General features: G+C 46.5%; 2 long non-coding RNA genes across 2 annotated transcripts; one reads left to right on the top strand and one right to left on the bottom strand.

The window, feature by feature from the left end:
- Positions 1-9284: 9284 nt before the first annotated feature.
- Positions 9285-13123, bottom strand: LOC138674123 (uncharacterized). Its single transcript, XR_011320496.1, has 4 exons — positions 13033-13123; positions 10626-10673; positions 9442-9501; positions 9285-9330 (listed from the first exon to the last, which is right to left on the bottom strand). It is a non-coding gene; the product is annotated as an uncharacterized lncRNA (long non-coding RNA).
- A 146-nt stretch (positions 13124-13269) lies between these two features.
- On the top strand, positions 13270-14108 carry LOC138674122 (uncharacterized). Its single transcript, XR_011320495.1, has 3 exons — positions 13270-13330; positions 13637-13696; positions 13808-14108. It is a non-coding gene; the product is annotated as an uncharacterized lncRNA (long non-coding RNA).
- Positions 14109-16987: the final 2879 nt, after the last annotated feature.

The raw sequence follows: 16987 nt of genomic DNA, 5'->3' as shown, positions 1-16987 counted from the left end.
CAAATCAGGGGAGATGGCAGACAAAATTACCCCCTCTTTGAGAATACCCACCGGCTCAGGAACACCCGGAGAGTCAGGCACAAAACTCCTTGACAGGGCATCAGCCTTCACATTCTTAGAGCCCGGAAGGTACGAAACCACAAAATCAAAGCGGGAGAAAAATAACGACCATCGAGCCTGTCTCGGATTCAACCGTTTGGCAGACTCAAGATAAGTCAAATTTTTGTGATCTGTCAAGACCACCACGCAATGCTTGGCTCCTTTAAGCCAATGACGCCACTCCTCGAATGCCCACTTCATGGCCAACAACTCACGATTTCCAACATCATAATTACGCTCAGCAGGCGAAAACTTTCTAGAAAAGAAAGCACATGGCTTCATCACCGAGCCATCAGAACTTCTTTGCGACAAAACAGCCCCTGCTCCAATCTCAGAAGCATCAACCTCAACCTGAAACGGGAGCGAAACATCTGGCTGGCACAACACAGGGGCAGAAGAAAAACGACGCTTCAACTCCTGAAAAGCCTCTACAGCTGCAGAAGATCAATTGACCACATCAGCACCCTTCTTGGTCAAATCAGTCAACGGTTTAGCAACAGCAGAAAAATTAGCGATGAAGCGCCGATAAAAATTAGCAAAGCCCAGGAACTTTTGCAGGCTCTTCACAGATGTCGGCTGAGTCCAATCGTAAATGGTCTGGACTTTAACAGGGTCCATCTCGATAGTAGAAGGGGAAAAAATGAACCCCAAAAATGAAACCTTCTGAACTCCAAAGAGACACTTTGACCCCTTCACAAACAAGGAATTTGCACGAAGGACCTGGAACACCATTCTGACCTGCTTCACATGAGACTCCCAATCATCCGAAAAGACCAAAATATCATCCAAATACACAATCAGGAATTTATCCAGGTACTCTCGGAAGATGTCATGCATAAAGGACTGAAATACTGATGGAGCATTGGAAAGCCCGAATGGCATAACCAGGTACTCAAAATGGCCCTCGGGCGTATTAAATGCTGTTTTCTATTCATCGCCTTGTTTAATACGCACAAGATTATACGCCCCTCGAAGATCTATCTTGGTGAACCAACTAGCCCCTTTAATACGAGCAAACAAATCAGACAGCAACGGCAAAGGATACTGAAATTTGACTGTAATTTTATTAAGAAGGCGGTAATCAATACAAGGTCTCAAAGAACCATCCTTCTTGGCCACAAAAAAGAACCCTTCTCCTAACGGTGATGACGACGGGCGAATATGGCCTTTCTCCAAGGATTCCTTTATATAACTCCGCATAGCGGCGTGTTCTGGCACAGATAAATTGAACAATCGGCCCTTAGGAAACTTACTACCAGGAATCAAATTAATTGCACAATCGCAATCCCTATGAGGAGGTAGGGCACTGGCTTTGGGCTCATCAAATACATCCCGATAATCCGACAAAAACTCTGGAACTTCAGAAGGAGTGGAAGACGAAATAGACAAAAATGGAACATCACCATGTACCCCCTGGCAACCCCAGCTGGACACAGACATAGATTTCCAGTCCAATACTGGATTATGAACCTGTAGCCATGGCAACCCCAAAACGACCACATCATGCAGATTATGCAACACCAGAAAGCGGATATCCTCCTGATGTGCAGGAACCATGCACATGGTCAATCGGGTCCAGTACTGAGGCTTATTCTTGGCCAAAGGCGTAGCATCAATTCCTCTCAATGGAATAGGATACTGCAAGGGCTCCAAGAAAAAACCACAGCGCCTAGCATACTCCAAGTCCATCAAATTCAGGGCAGCGCCTGAATCCACAAATGCCATAACAGAATAGGATGACAAAGAGCAAATCAGAGTAACGGACAATAGAAATTTAGACTGTACCGTACCAATGGTGGCAGACCTAGCGAACCACTTAGTGCGCTTAGGACAATCGGAGATAGCATGAGTGGAATCACCACAGTAAAAACATAGCCCATTCCGACGTCTGTGTTCTTGCCGTTCAGCTCTGGTCAAAGTCCTATCACGTTGCATAGGCTCAGGCCCATGCTCAGATAGTACCGCCAAATGGTGCACAGCTTTACGCTCACGCAAGCGTCGATCGATCTGAATGGCCAAAGATATAGACTCATTCAGACCAGCAGGCATGGGAAATCCCACCATGGCATCCTTAAGGGCTTCAGAGAGACCCTTTCTGAAGATTGCTGCCAGGGCACATTCATTCCACTGAGTGAGCACAGACCACTTTCTAAACTTCTGACAATATATCTCCGCTTCATCCTGACCCTGACACAGAGCCAGCAAGATTTTCTCTGCCTGATCCACTGAATTAGGTTCGTCATAAAGCAATCCAAGCACCAGGAAAAACGTATCAACATCACGCAATGCCGGATCTCCTGGCGCAAGGGAAAATGCCCAGTCTTGAGGGTCACCACGTAACAAAGAAATAATGATCTTTACTTGTTGAACAGGGTCACCTGAGGAGCGAGGTTTCAAGGCAAGAAACAATTTACAATTATTTTTGAAATTCAAGAACTTAGATCTATCACCTAAAAACAAATCAGGAATTGGAATCCTAGGCTCTGACATCGGATTCTGAACCACAAAATCTTGAATGTTTTGTACCCTTGTAATGAGATTATCCATCCAAAAGGACAGACCTTGAATGTCCATGTTTACACCAGTGTCCTGAACCACCCAGAGGTAAAGGGGAAAAGAGAGACAAAACACACTGAAAGAAAAAAAAATGGTCTCAGAACTTCTCTTATCCCTCTATTGAGATGCATTAGTACTTTGGGCCACCTGTACTGTTATGACCTGGTGGTCAGGACAATAATGGACCTGGTGGTTAAGAGCACACGGAATGACCTGATAGTTACTGATAATAAAGGACGAGCTCTGGGACGTGGGAACTCTGCTGACCGCAATCCCTAATCCTATCAAACACACTAGAAATAGCCGTGGATTGCTCCTAACGCTCCCTATGCAACTCGACACAGCCTAAGGAACTAGCTAGCCCTGAAGATAGAAAAATAAAGCCTACCTTGCCTCAGAGAAATTCCCCAAAGGAAAAGGCAGCCCCCCACATATAATGACTGTGAGTAAAGATGAAAATACAAACACAGAGATGAAGTAGATTTAGCAAAGTGAGGCCCAACTTACTGAACAGACCGAAGATAGGAAAGATTGCTTTGCGGTCAACACAAAACCCTACAAACAACCACGCAGGGGGCAAAAAGACCCTCCGCACCGACTAACGGTACGCAGGTGCTCCCTCTGCGTGCCAGAGCCAGACTTACTGAACAGACCGAGGATAGGAAAGGTTGCTTTGCGGTCAGCACAAAAACCTACAAAAAGACCACGCAGAGGGCGCAAAATGACCCTCCGCACCGACTCACGGTGCGGAGGCGCTCCCTCTGCGTCCCAGAGCTTCCAGCAAGCAAGACAACAATAAAAATAGCAAGCTGGACAGAAAAATAGCAAACCAAAGAAATACAAGCAGGAACTTAGCTTCTGCTGGGAAGACAGGTCACAAGAACGATCCAGGAGTGAACTAGACCAATACTGGAACATTGACAGGTGGCATGGAGCAAAGATCTAAGTGGAGTTAAATAGAGCAGCCAGCTAACGAATTAACCTCGTCACCTGTGGAAGGAAACTCAGAAACACCCACCAGAGGAAGTCCATGGACAGAACCAGCCGAAATACCATTCATGACCACAGGAGGGAGCCCGACAACAGAATTCACAACAGGGGCTATCTATCCTTTGGGGATTTTCTCTGAGGCAAGATAGTTTTCCTGTTTCTATCTTTAGGGGTAGTTAGTTCTCAGGCTGTGACGAGGTGCCTAGGGAGTGACAGGAGCATCCCACGGCTACTTCTAGTGTTGTGTTGAGCTTAGGGACTGCGGTCAGTACAGGTACCACCTCCTTCAGAGCTCGTTCCATGTTGCTCCTAAACCACCAGATCATAACAGGTCTTTAACTGTTGGGCAATACGCTATCCAGTTTCGGACCTTATCTTCTGACTTGGGTTGGAATAATGAGGCGTTACTGGGGGCTTTCTGGTGGGGGCTATCTGGCCGTATCAAAGATGAATTAGCAGGTCGAGATACTCCAACTAATTTGGAGGATTTAATTGCCTTGGCTACCCGCATAGACCTTCGCTTTCAGGAGCAAGCTCGGGAAAAAAATTTCCTCATTCTTCTATGCTTTCTCGTAGACCTCCCAGTCCATGGCCCAGAGTCTCTGCTTTAGTTCCTGCCCCAGAGCCGATGCAAGTGGATGGTATTAAACTCTCCGAACAATGTCGGAAGGAGAGACGCGCCCAGGGTCTCTGTTTTTACTGTGGAAGCTCCTCTTATCTTCTCCAAGCCTGCCCAGATCATCCGGAAAACTCCTCCACCTAGGTCAGGTAAGAGAGGCCTCCCTAGGTGCATGTAAAACCTCTCTATCCCTCACTCTACCTGTTTTGTTGCACATTCATGATAAGCGTTTTTCTCTTGAGGCTTATTTTGATTTCTGGTGCAGCGGGAAATTTTATTAGGTTGGAGGAGGTTATTAAGTTTTCTGTCCCTGTTAGGTCTTTAGAGAATCCTCTTTTTCTCACTTCCGTAGACGGGAGATCTCTGCAAGAGACTATCACTCAAGTTACTCAGTTAGTTGAGCTTCAGGTAGGGGGTCTTCATAGGGAGAAAATCTCGTTTTTTGTTTTAGCCAACATCTCTCATCCTATTCTTCTCAGTCTTCCGTGGTTACGGGTTCATGAACCCCTCTTAGATTGGCATAGGGGCAACATTCTTCGTTGGGGAGATTCCTGTCGGACTCGTTGTCTGCTGCCAGTGCGTCCTGTGGGTGTCCCTCGTTCCTCCCCCATTCCTCCTGGGTTGTCCTCTGTTTATTCTTCCTTTGCTGATGTTTTTGACAAGAAGGAGGCGGAGACTCTCCCGCCACATCGACCTTACGACTGTCCTATAGACCTCGTTGCTGGTTCCACTCCTCCTAGAGGAAGAATCTATCCTCTCTCTCCTACAGAGATGCAAGCCTTGTCAGACTATTTTCAGGAGAACCTCGCCAGAGGTTTCATTTGAAAATCTTCATCACCAGCTGGGGCAGGTTTCTTTTTTGTGAAGAAGGATGGTACTCTCCGTCCATGTATTGACTACAGAGGTTTAACACTAGGACTACTGGACTCATGAACCCTGACTAGAACTACTGCAAGTAAGTAGTCAAAATGACTATACCTGTAGTCCTAGTGTTAAAATGCATTACGGTAAAGAATAAATACCCATTGCCTCTTATTTCAGAACTCTTCGATCGCTTGAGGGGAGCACAAATTTTTACCAAACTTAACCTTCGAAAAGCCTACAACTTGGTTCGTATCCGTGTGGGGGACAAGTGGAAGACCGCATTCAACACTCTTGATGGTCACTATGAGTATCTGGTTATGCCATTCGGACTCTGTAATGCTCCCGCTGTATTCAAAGAGTTCGTCAATGATATTTTTCATGACTGCCTCTATACCAGTGTCGTGGTCTACTTGGATGACATCCTCGTCTTTTCTCCAGATTTATCCACTCATCAACGTGACGTCCGCCAGGTCTTACTACTGTAGGGGTTTCACTCACTCAGGTGCGATGGCTGATACTTAGGAGACAGATTCCAACAAAAGTTCAAAGGTTTATTGCTCCAAAAACCAGTTAGCATAAACAGAAAACAAATAGCCTTTAGCTCAGGCAAAGGAAAAAACAAGTGTCCATTCCTTCAGGCTCAGTCCTGGAGCCTTAACACACTCTGGAGGCTAGCACCTCCATACATATCCACTGTGTTAAGCATTAGGCTTTCTTTTATATGTCTAACCACACCCAGAACCCATCACATGACCAGACATGTGGTTGTGACATCACCACAGGTCCTGAAACACATATAGGTAGCTATGGTTACATCACAGCGGCAAGCCATCTATGTGACACATATCTCCCGTCGATTAGACACCCTTTAGCCACGCTACATACCTCCCCCCTCTGTCTAAAGCCATTGGGCTTGGCACTTTCCCCCACTAGACAAGGGATTCTTGACAGGGCATCAGCATTACCGTGCAGCTTTCCGGCCCTATGTTCCACATGGAAACAGAAGTCCTGCAGGGCTAAGAACCAATGGGTGACCCTAGCATTTCTACCCTTCGTTTCCCTCATCCACCTAAGTGGGGCATGGTCGGATATCAGTCTAAATTTACGTCCCAGCAGATAGTACCGTAACGTGTCCACCGCCCACTTTATGGCCAAGCACTCCTTCTCTACGACTGAGTAGTTCTTTTCAGATGAGGACAGCTTCCTACTCAGATAGAAAACAGAATGCTCCTCCCCATGTAGTTCTTGGGAAAGGACTGCTCCTACCCCAACATCTGAGGCATCTGTCTGAAGAATAAACTCTTTCTTGAAGTTTGGGGCCATCAGAACGGGTTGCTTACACAGAGCCTCTTTCATCTCTTGGAAGGCTAACTCTGTTTCCTCGGACCATTTAATCATTACTGATTTTGTCCCTTTTAGCAGATCAGTCAGAGGCGCAGCCATCGTGGCGAAGTTTGGGATGAACCTTCTGTAATATCCCACGATTCTTAGGAAGGCTTTAACTTGCTTTTTGGAAACTGGTTTTGGCCATGTTTGAATTGCCTCGACTTTACTGATTTGGGGTTTTCTTTCTCCATGACCCACTATATATCCAAGGTACTTAGCTTCTTCTTTACCCAAGGCACACTTCTTCGGGTTTATTGTAAACCCCGCCTCTCTTATAGCATCAAACACCGCTTGGACCTTTTCCAGATGACTCTCCCAGTCCGGGCTAAAGATGACGATATCATCCAGGTACGCAGCAGCGTATGCCTTGTGGGGTGCAAGGATTCTATCCATAGCCCTTTGGAAGGTGGCCGGAGCTCCCTGTAGGCCAAATGGCATCCGGACATACTGGAAGCATCCATCTGGTGTAGAAAACGCCGTCTTCTCCTTGGCTTCCTGTGCCATGGGGATCTGCCAATACCCCTTCGTCAAATCCAAGGTGGTTATGTACCTGGCGGGCCCAAGCCATTCGATGAGCTCATCAACGCGGGGCATGGGATATGCGTCGAACTTGGAGACCTCATTCAACTTCCTATAGTCATTCCAAAATCTCCACTCCCCATCAGGTTTTGGGACCAGGACAATTGGGCTCGACGAACCGCTCTTGGATTCCTCAATGACTCCAAGCTTCAACATACGCTCCACTTCCTTGGAGACTACTTCTCGACGGGCCTCAGGAATTCTATAGGGCTTCACGTTCACGCGCACATGTGGCTCTGTCAGGACCTCATGCTCTATGACCTTCGTGTACCCAGGCAACTCAGAAAACAGGTCCCTGTTTTTCTGGAGTAACTCCCGGCATTGCTGTTTCTGGGTCTTCGATAGCGTCTCCGCTATAGTAACCGCTCCAACCTCACCTTCTGGGTTGCTTAACAACGATGGAGTTACTGTTGGCTCTCTATCTTGCCACGCCTTGATGAGGTTGACATGGTTTACTTGGAATGGTTTCCGTCTTCCTGGTTGGTGAATTTTATAATTTACTTCACCAAGTTTCTCGACAACCTCATATGGCCCTTGCCATTTGGCCAAGAACTTGCTTTCCACCGTCGGAACTAACACAAGAACTCGGTCTCCCGGATTGAACTGCCTCACTCTTGCAGACCGGTTGTAGACTCTGGCCTGAGCTTCTTGTGCCTGGGGGAGGTGTTCTTTCACGATAGGCATCACCTTTGCAATCCTCTGCTGCATCAGGGCCACATGCTCAATGACGCTTCTGTGGGGCGTGACTTCGGCTTCCCGGGTTTCCTTGGCTATATCCAGGAGTCCTCGCGGATGTCGGCCATATAGAAGCTCAAACGGTGAGAACCCTGTGGAGGCCTGTGGAACTTCACGAATGGAAAACATCAGATATGGTAAGAGACAATCCCAGTCTCTACCGTCTTTCTCTATAGCTTTTGTCAGCATGCTCTTCAGTGTCTTGTTAAATCTCTCAACAAGGCCATCTGACTGGGGATGGTACACCGAGGTCCTCAACTGGGAGATTTTCAGGGCTTTGCATAATTCCCTCATCACCTTGCTCATGAAAGGTGTCCCCTGGTCAGTCAGGATCTCCTTCAGTAGACCTGTCCGGGAAAAGACATGGACCAACTCTTTGAGGAAGAATTTTTCAAGGGAATTGCCTCAGGATAGCGTGTGGCATAGTCCAGGATGACTAATATATACTGATGGCCCCGGGCTGATTTAACTAAGGGACCGACCAAGTCCATGGCAATTCTCTCGAATGGCACCTCAGTAATGGGCAGTGGCACAAGGGGGTTCCGGAAATGAGGAGTGGGAGAAGTTAGCTGACATGTAGGGCAGGACCTGCAATAGTTCACTATTTCCCGGTGACACCCAGGCCAATAGAACCTCTGCACAACCCGTTCCTGCGTTTTTTTCCACCCCTAGGTGTCCACCCAAGATGTGTGAATGGGCCATGTCCAACACCTTCCGTCTATATGGACCCGGCACTACCAACTGCTCTACCAACTCCTCCCTTATTTTCGTGACCCGGTACAACAACTCCCCACTCATTAGAAAATGGGGAAATCTTGTGTCCGCCCCCGGCTCCTGTACCACCCCATCAATAACTGTGACATTATTAAAGGCTTCCCTCAGAGTGGGGTCCCTATGTTGGGCAGTCCCAAAATTTTCACCGGTCACCTCTAACTCCAGAATGTCAGATGCAGGGGACACTTCCTCCTCATCCCCAACCAGAACACAAAAAGGAAACCTGTCTGACTCTGGGTGTGGCGACACCCTTGCAGGGTTCATTGGTTCCCTACTCTTGCTAGGGAGCTCAGAACCTTTTCCCCACAAATCCCAAAACAAAAAGAAATCCCGACCAATAATTATAGGGTGCAACAAGTCCTGCACGACGCCGACTATGTGGGATTTAGTGAAAGCAATAAATACTTGGCACTCAGACGAACTTTTTGCATGATCAGAAGTGAATAATTCATTTATTTAGTGCATCCAGCTTAATTGTTAAACGTTTTCGGTCTACAAAGACCTTCATCAGAAACAGTTATTGGATTACTGAAATACATATATCAAAATACAAAGAAATGTTGTTAGAATAGGTAACATGATGCACAGTCTCAATATAGGCATATTTATAATATACTTGAGAAAATCAAATACATCAATAGAGAAATGACAAACAACGACTGAGGCGGACTAGGTGGATCTGGCCTGGTGTTCCGTGAGTCGTGAGCCTTGTTCAGGAGATCTATGGACTGTGAACGTGTATAGGAGAAGGATATAAGCAGGTGATGACCTCCAGTCCCGGCTAAGGATTAACAAAGTGGGCCAAGAAATGACCACCCCCACTTAAAAATAAAGGATACTGCAAATAAGGTGAACTCCCAATACGCGGGACCAGGGGGCTAGAGTGCGAGATGAGGTGCCTATAACACAGAAGCAAAAACCATGAGTACATAAAAGGAGCATAAAAAACCACATCAAAAATGCCATAAGACGAGAATAGTGTAGGAGAACTAGTGGTGAAGCCTGAAAGGGCATGCTATATGATAAGACTAGTCCCAGTATGTGACCATCAGGAGCCTGTATAAAGGGAAATCAGATCTACGGATGCAATAGCACAGAGTAGTGTGGACCAGCGACCCTGGCCAGGATAGGCAAGAAATAAAACCAAGCTCAAGAAAATAAAGCTCAAGAAAATAGGAAGGCCCCCCTCTACTTATTAGAAGTACCTGAATGCCACGAAGAGTAAATGTGGGCCCACAGGGGTGCCAACAAACGGCAGAGTCCGGGAGAATATGGCGCCTGAGTAAAATATAGTACAAGGTGTAATAAAAAGAGTAAGTGGCTTAAGGCAGAAGGGTCCCCAATAGGGCTGCGGCGGTTACCTTAAAGAGCCTGGAGAAGCGGGAGCAGGGCGCTGTGGAAAGGCGAGAAGCTCGCAATGGCACAAGCGCTGTGGACAAGGAAAGCAATAAAGAGGTAACTAGGCAGCAGAAAATGACAGAAGGCAAAGGGATAAGGAGAGGGAGGGGAGGAGAGGACAGAGTGAATAGGACAGTGTAGCAAGGACAGAGCGCTACTGTACCTAAGACCTCCAATGGCACCGGCGCCGAACCGCTAGAGACGCGCACTCCCGGGACTGCTGACCGGCAGAGGCACTTCCGGGTTTAAGTGCCCGCTGCCTGAAGGTCAGCTGACGCGCCGCGTCACCAGGTCACATGACCGGCGGGGCCGCGCATGCGTGGAGCAGGGGGAGAGGCCGGGGAGGGGAGCCGGGGAGAGATAGCGCCTGCGCAAAGGAATGAAGTACAATCAAAGGAGACAAGAGGAAAAGAGGCCATATAAAGCCAGGGTCGCAGCGCAGAGGATATCAGGCAGGACACCGGATATAAGCAGGGTGCTGGGGTTGATAAGAAGGCAAAACGCATGGTGGACCAGAGAGTCAAAGAGAGAAAACAGGTCCATAAAGTGGTGGTCACATCGGAACACTATATAGAGAAAAAGATAATACTCTATATAGAGATGGCATTGTGAGGGAATACTATACCATGTGAGAAAAGGCCAGTGCTCAGTGCGTGGGGTGCAATTAACGGTTCTGAAAAGAAAAGAGCATGAAACAGTTAAAAGCAAGACAAAAACAGGTCAATATACAATGTAATTACAATAAAAACGTACACAGTATCTTTACAAAAAAGCTGATACATCATAGTCCCTATTTAATCCCTTTGGTTCAAGGGTCTGTAAGGTATAAATCCAATATGCTTCCCTTTTCTGGAGCATTTTGGTGCGGTTTTGGCCCCTTCTAGGGATGTCAACCTGTTCAAGGACCTGGAACCGAAGTTGAGCGATATTATGATTTTTGGCGGAGAAATAGAATGGAAGGGGGAGGTGTGTCTTATTACATCGGATCGTAGATTTGTGTTGGGCCACCCTATCTCTCACCGTTTGTGTGGTTTCCCCCACATAGGCCAAGCCGCAAGGGCATTTGATGAGATAGACTACAAATGTCGACTCGCAGGTATAGAAACCCTTAATGGGAATAGCCTTGCCAGTCTGTGGGTGAAAAACAGAGGGACCCTTTTGTACATTACTGCATTGTAGACAATTTAGGCAAGGGAATGTGCCTCTTCTCTGAGTTTGAAGAAAAACCTGTTTGGGAATCAGGGTACCTGGACCAACATCCGCCTTTACTAACCTATCCTTGAGATTCCTAGCTCGCTTGAAACATGACAGAAATGGCAATTTGAACTCCGCAATGTCAGGATAACTTTTGGTTAGGATATTCCAGTGCCTCCGAATGGTCGACTGTACTAGGCCAGAAAAAGGGTGAAAAGTCGAGACGAATGGGATTCTTTTGGGCTTGTCCTTGGGTTTACTAATTGACATGTAACATTTAGCCTCTGTCAGTATCCCCTGAGGGTACCCCCTATCAGCAAATTTGTGTTCCATCTCGATGAGTCTGGTTTTTTTTAAATTCTCATCAGAGACTATCCTGTCGACCCTATGGAACTGTGATTTTGGAATAGAGTTCTTAATGGAGGGTGGGTGGCAACTGGTGAAGAATAGGAGGCCATTGCGATCTGTCGGTTTAGTGTATAAATCGATCGCCAAGTGACCCCCCCTCTCCTTATAAATCAAAGTATCCAAAAAGCTAATCCTGTGTGTGTCATGTTGTAAAGAGAATTTTAATTCAGGCCAGATACCATTGATATGTTGATCAAAAGGCAGGAGTGATTCAATTGGACCGTCCCAGATGCAGAATATATCATCGATATATCTCCGCCAAACCTTGCAGTGACTCATAAATAGAGGATGATTGTACACAAAATCTTGTTCAAAAATCGCCATGTACGCTATGGCGTAAGGGGGCGCTACGTTCGCGCCCATCGCGGTGCCTTGCTGTTGGGCATAAAAGGTGTCCTGGAACAAGAAATAATTTTCTTTGAGTACCAGGCCCAATAGGTCGGCACAGAGATGACGGATTTTGATGTCTACTTTGTTATCATGTAGGAGTCTATCGGTAGCTGCTAAGCCTTTCTCGTGGACTATCGATGTATAGAGGCTGTTGACATCCCAGGTTATCAAGAGGGAAGAAGGGGATATGGGGCCCAAAGACTTAATGACCTGAATGAAATCATTAGTATCCAATAAGAAAGAGCGGGTAGTTTTAACTAGTGGTGTGAGAATTTTTTCCAATACCATGGATAAAGGTGACAGAACCGAGTCGGTTAGGGACACAATAGGCCGGCCAGGTGGTTTGACTAGTCTTTTGTGTATTTTAGGCAGGATATAAAATATAGGGGTAATAGGATCCTTTTTAATGAGAAAATCTCTCATTTTTTTGTCAATGGTGCCTGCTTGGAAGTGGAAGTCTACGACGGGTGCGATTTTTTTGATCAGTAGGTTCAGAGGGTTATGTGGTATTATTTTGTATACTGTGGTGTCCCCCAGTTGTCTAAACACCTCCTCAAGATAGTCAGACCTATCCATAATCACCGTTGCCCCGCCCTTATCTGCTGGTTTGATAATTAAGGATTTATCCGATGAAAGTTGATCCAATGAGAGTCTCTCGGCATGTGTGAGATTGGAATGGAACTGGAACCTCCCCCGGTCCATCTCCCTAGTCAATGTGTGGATGTCCCTCTCGACAAGGGAAACGAAAGTTTCCACTGGTGGGTTGGATCGTGGTGGCATGTAGGAGCTAGGAGTCCGTAACCCCAAATCCTGGAGTTCAAGTAGAGTCTTATCCTGCCTGGAGGAATTCAGTACGGCAGGTTGTTCCGAGAAGTGTACACGCAATCTGATGTTGCGATAGAACCTCTGCAGGTCCATGTTGAGTTCAAACGAATTGAACTTATACATAGGGCAAAAGGATAAACCCTTCTGGAGTACAGCCAGTTGATATGTGTCCAGGTTCTTGGAAGAGATGTTGACTACCAGCGTGAGGTCCTTACCTGTGAGCGTGTCGCCATCTGATTTCGGGGTTCCCCGGCGGCATTGGCCCCCCCGCCTCGTTTTCCCTTTGAACGGCCGCGGTTGTTCCCTAAAAAAGAATGGTAGGAAGAAGAATTTGAGGTTCCGGGCCTGCTGTCGATGGAACCAGAAGAGCTTAGCGAGCTGTGACGCCTGGTGGAATGCCGAGTATCTCGCCATTGGTAGACCCGGTTCTGTAAGTAGTCCTCGGTGTCTCTCCCGGACTCTGCCGTTTGTTGGCACCCCTGTGGGCCCACATTTACTCTTCGTGGCATTCAGGTACTTCTAATAAGTAGAGGGGGGCCTTCCTATTTTCTTGAGCTTTATTTTCTTGAGCTTGGTTTTATTTCTTGCCTATCCTGGCCAGGGTCGCTGGTCCACACTACTCTGTGCTATTGCATCCGTAGATCTGATTTCCCTTTATACAGGCTCCTGATGGTCACATACTGGGACTAGTCTTATCATATAGCATGCCCTTTCAGGCTTCACCACTAGTTCTCCTACACTATTCTCGTCTTATGGCATTTTTGATGTGGTTTTTTATGCTCCTTTTATGTACTCATGGTTTTTGCTTCTGTGTTATAGGCACCTCATCTCGCACTCTAGCCCCCTGGTCCCGCGTATTGGGAGTTCACCTTATTTGCAGTATCCTTTATTTTTAAGTGGGGGTGGTCATTTCTTGGCCCACTTTGTTAATCCTTAGCCGGGACTGGAGGTCATCACCTGCTTATATCCTTCTCCTATACACGTTCACAGTCCATAGATCTCCTGAACAAGGCTCACGACTCACGGAACACCAGGCCGGATCCACCTAGTCCGCCTCAGTCGTTGTTTGTCATTTCTCTATTGATGTATTTGATTTTCTCAAGTATATTATAAATATGCCTATATTGAGACTGTGCATCATGTTACCTATTCTAACAACATTTCTTTGTATTTTGATATATGTATTTCAGTAATCCAATAACTGTTTCTGATGAAGGTCTTTGTAGACCGAAAACGTTTAACAATTAAGCTGGATGCACTAAATAAATGAATTATTCACTTCTGATCATGCAAAAAGTTCATCTGAGTGCCAAGTATTTATTGCTTTGATTTGACGGGTTGGAAACCTAACTTGTGCACCCCCAAGAAGCCAAGAGTGCCGTGCTTTATATTGCTACATGCTCATTCCTTCCACGAGCACCTTGGATGATGTCGAGCGAGACCTTCTCCTTCAATGCAACAGAGGCGGCGGAAATCCTTTCCAAAGTTACCGCGCCCAGCGACTTTCTTCAGATTCCTGCTAAAGAACTCAAGAATCGCGACTTGGAACGCGAGTCTAGAAGAGCAGTTAACTTAGAATTGCACATTATTACAATAGCTGAATACCTCCGTGTCCAGAGAATCCCACGGGGATTGCGGGTCCCCTTACAAACGACCTTCTTCAGGGAGGATAAAGATTACTGCACGAAGTTTGAACACATTTTAAACAAATGTTCAGCAGACCTTATGACCTTAACCCTGTCCTACCTTCAAAAGAACCTGGAGACGGTGAATGCCCAAATCAACGCGATCGAGAGCCAGCTGACCAGTACCCTACCTCAAGAAGAATTCCAGGAACTCAAGTCAAAGAATCAGGAATTATTACGATTACACAGAGTAGAGTTGGAAAAGAGGAAAAGATCAAAATTTCTGAGAGACACCGAGGACTACTTACAGAACCGGGTCTACCAATGGCGAGATACTCGGCATTCCACCAGGCGTCACAGCTCGCTAAGCTCTTCTGGTTCCATCGACAGCAGGCCCGGCACCTCAAATTCTTCTTCCTCCCATTCTTTTTTAGGGAACAACCGCGGCCATTCAAAGGGAAAACGAGGCGGGGGGGCCAATGCCGCCGGGGAACCCCGAAATCAGATGGCGACACGCTCACAGGTAAGGACCTCCCGCTGGTAGTCAACATCTCTTCCAAGAACCTGGACACATATCAACTGGCTGTACTCCAGAAGGGTTTATCCTTTTGCCCTATGTATAAGTTCAATTCGTTTGAACTCAACATGGACCTGCAGAGGTTCTATCGCAACATCAGATTGCGTGTACACTTCTCGGAACAACCTGCCGTACTGAATTCCTCCAGGCAGGATAAGACTCTACTTGAACTCCAGGATTTGGGGTTACGGACTCCTAGCTCCTACATGCCACCACGATCCAACCCACCAGTGGAAACTTTCGTTTCCCTTGTCGAGAGGGACATCCACACATTGACTAGGGAGATGGACCGGGGGAGGTTCCAGTTCCATTCCAATCTCACACATGCCGAGAGACTCTCATTGGATCAACTTTCATCGGATAAATCCTTAATTATCAAACCAGCAGATAAGGGCGGGGCAACGGTGATTATGGATAGGTCTGACTATCTTGAGGAGGTGTTTAGACAACTGGGGGACACCACAGTATACAAAATAATACCACATAACCCTCTGAACCTACTGATCAAAAAAATCGCACCCGTCGTAGACTTCCACTTCCAAGCAGGCACCATTGACAAAAAAATGAGAGATTTTCTCATTAAAAAGGATCCTATTACCCCTATATTTTATATCCTGCCTAAAATACACAAAAGACTAGTCAAACCACCTGGCCGGCCTATTGTGTCCCTAACCGACTCGGTTCTGTCACCTTTATCCATGGTATTGGAAAAAATTCTCACACCACTAGTTAAAACTACCCGCTCTTTCTTATTGGATACTAATGATTTCATTCAGGTCATTAAGTCTTTGGGCCCCATATCCCCTTCTTCCCTCTTGATAACCTGGGATGTCAACAGCCTCTATACATCGATAGTCCACGAGAAAGGCTTAGCAGCTACCGATAGACTCCTACATGATAACAGAGTAGACATCAAAATCCGTCATCTCTGTGCCGACCTATTGGGCCTGGTACTCAAAGAAAATTATTTCTTGTTCCAGGACACCTTTTATGCCCAACAGCAAGGCACCGCGATGGGCGCGAACGTAGCGCCCCCTTACGCCATAGCGTACATGGCGATTTTTGAACAAGATTTTGTGTACAATCATCCTCTATTTATGAGTCACTGCAAGGTTTGGCGGAGATATATCGATGATATATTCTGCATCTGGGACGGTCCAATTGAATCACTCCTGCCTTTTGATCAACATATCAATGGTATCTGGCCTGAATTAAAATTCTCTTTACAACATGACACACACAGGATTAGCTTTTTGGATACTTTGATTTATAAGGAGAGGGGGGGTCACTTGGCGATCGATTTATACACTAAACCGACAGATCGCAATGGCCTCCTATTCTTCACCAGTTGCCACCCACCCTCCATTAAGAACTCTATTCCAAAATCACAGTTCCATAGGGTCGACAGGATAGTCTCTGATGAGAATTTAAAAAAAACCAGACTCATCGAGATGGAACACAAATTTGCTGATAGGGGGTACCCTCAGGGGATACTGACAGAGGCTAAACGTTACATGTCAATTAGTAAACCCAAGGACAAGCCCAAAAGAATCCCATTCGTCTCGACTTTTCACCCTTTTTCTGGCCTAGTACAGTCGACCATTCGGAGGCACTGGAATATCCTAACCAAAAGTTATCCTGACATTGCGGAGTTCAAATTGCCATTTCTGTCATGTTTCAAGCGAGCTAGGAATCTCAAGGATAGGTTAGTAAAGGCGGATGTTGGTCCAGGTACCCTGATTCCCAAACAGGTTTTTCTTCAAACTCAGAGAAGAGGCACATTCCCTTGCCTAAATTGTCTACAATGCAGTAATGTACAAAAGGGTCCCTCTGTTTTTCACCCACAGACTGGCAAGGCTATTCCCATTAAGGGTTTCTATACCTGCGAGTCGACATTTGTAGTCTATCTTATCAAATGCCCTTGCGGCTTGGCCTATGTGGGGGAAACCACACAAACGGTGAGAGATA

Source organism: Ranitomeya imitator, chromosome 4 (genome assembly GCF_032444005.1).
Source record: "Ranitomeya imitator isolate aRanImi1 chromosome 4, aRanImi1.pri, whole genome shotgun sequence".
In the NCBI taxonomy this organism is placed as follows: domain Eukaryota; kingdom Metazoa; phylum Chordata; class Amphibia; order Anura; family Dendrobatidae; genus Ranitomeya; species Ranitomeya imitator.
The sequence above is the reverse complement of the archived record's forward strand: the minus strand, read 5'-3'. Positions and strand labels throughout refer to the sequence as shown.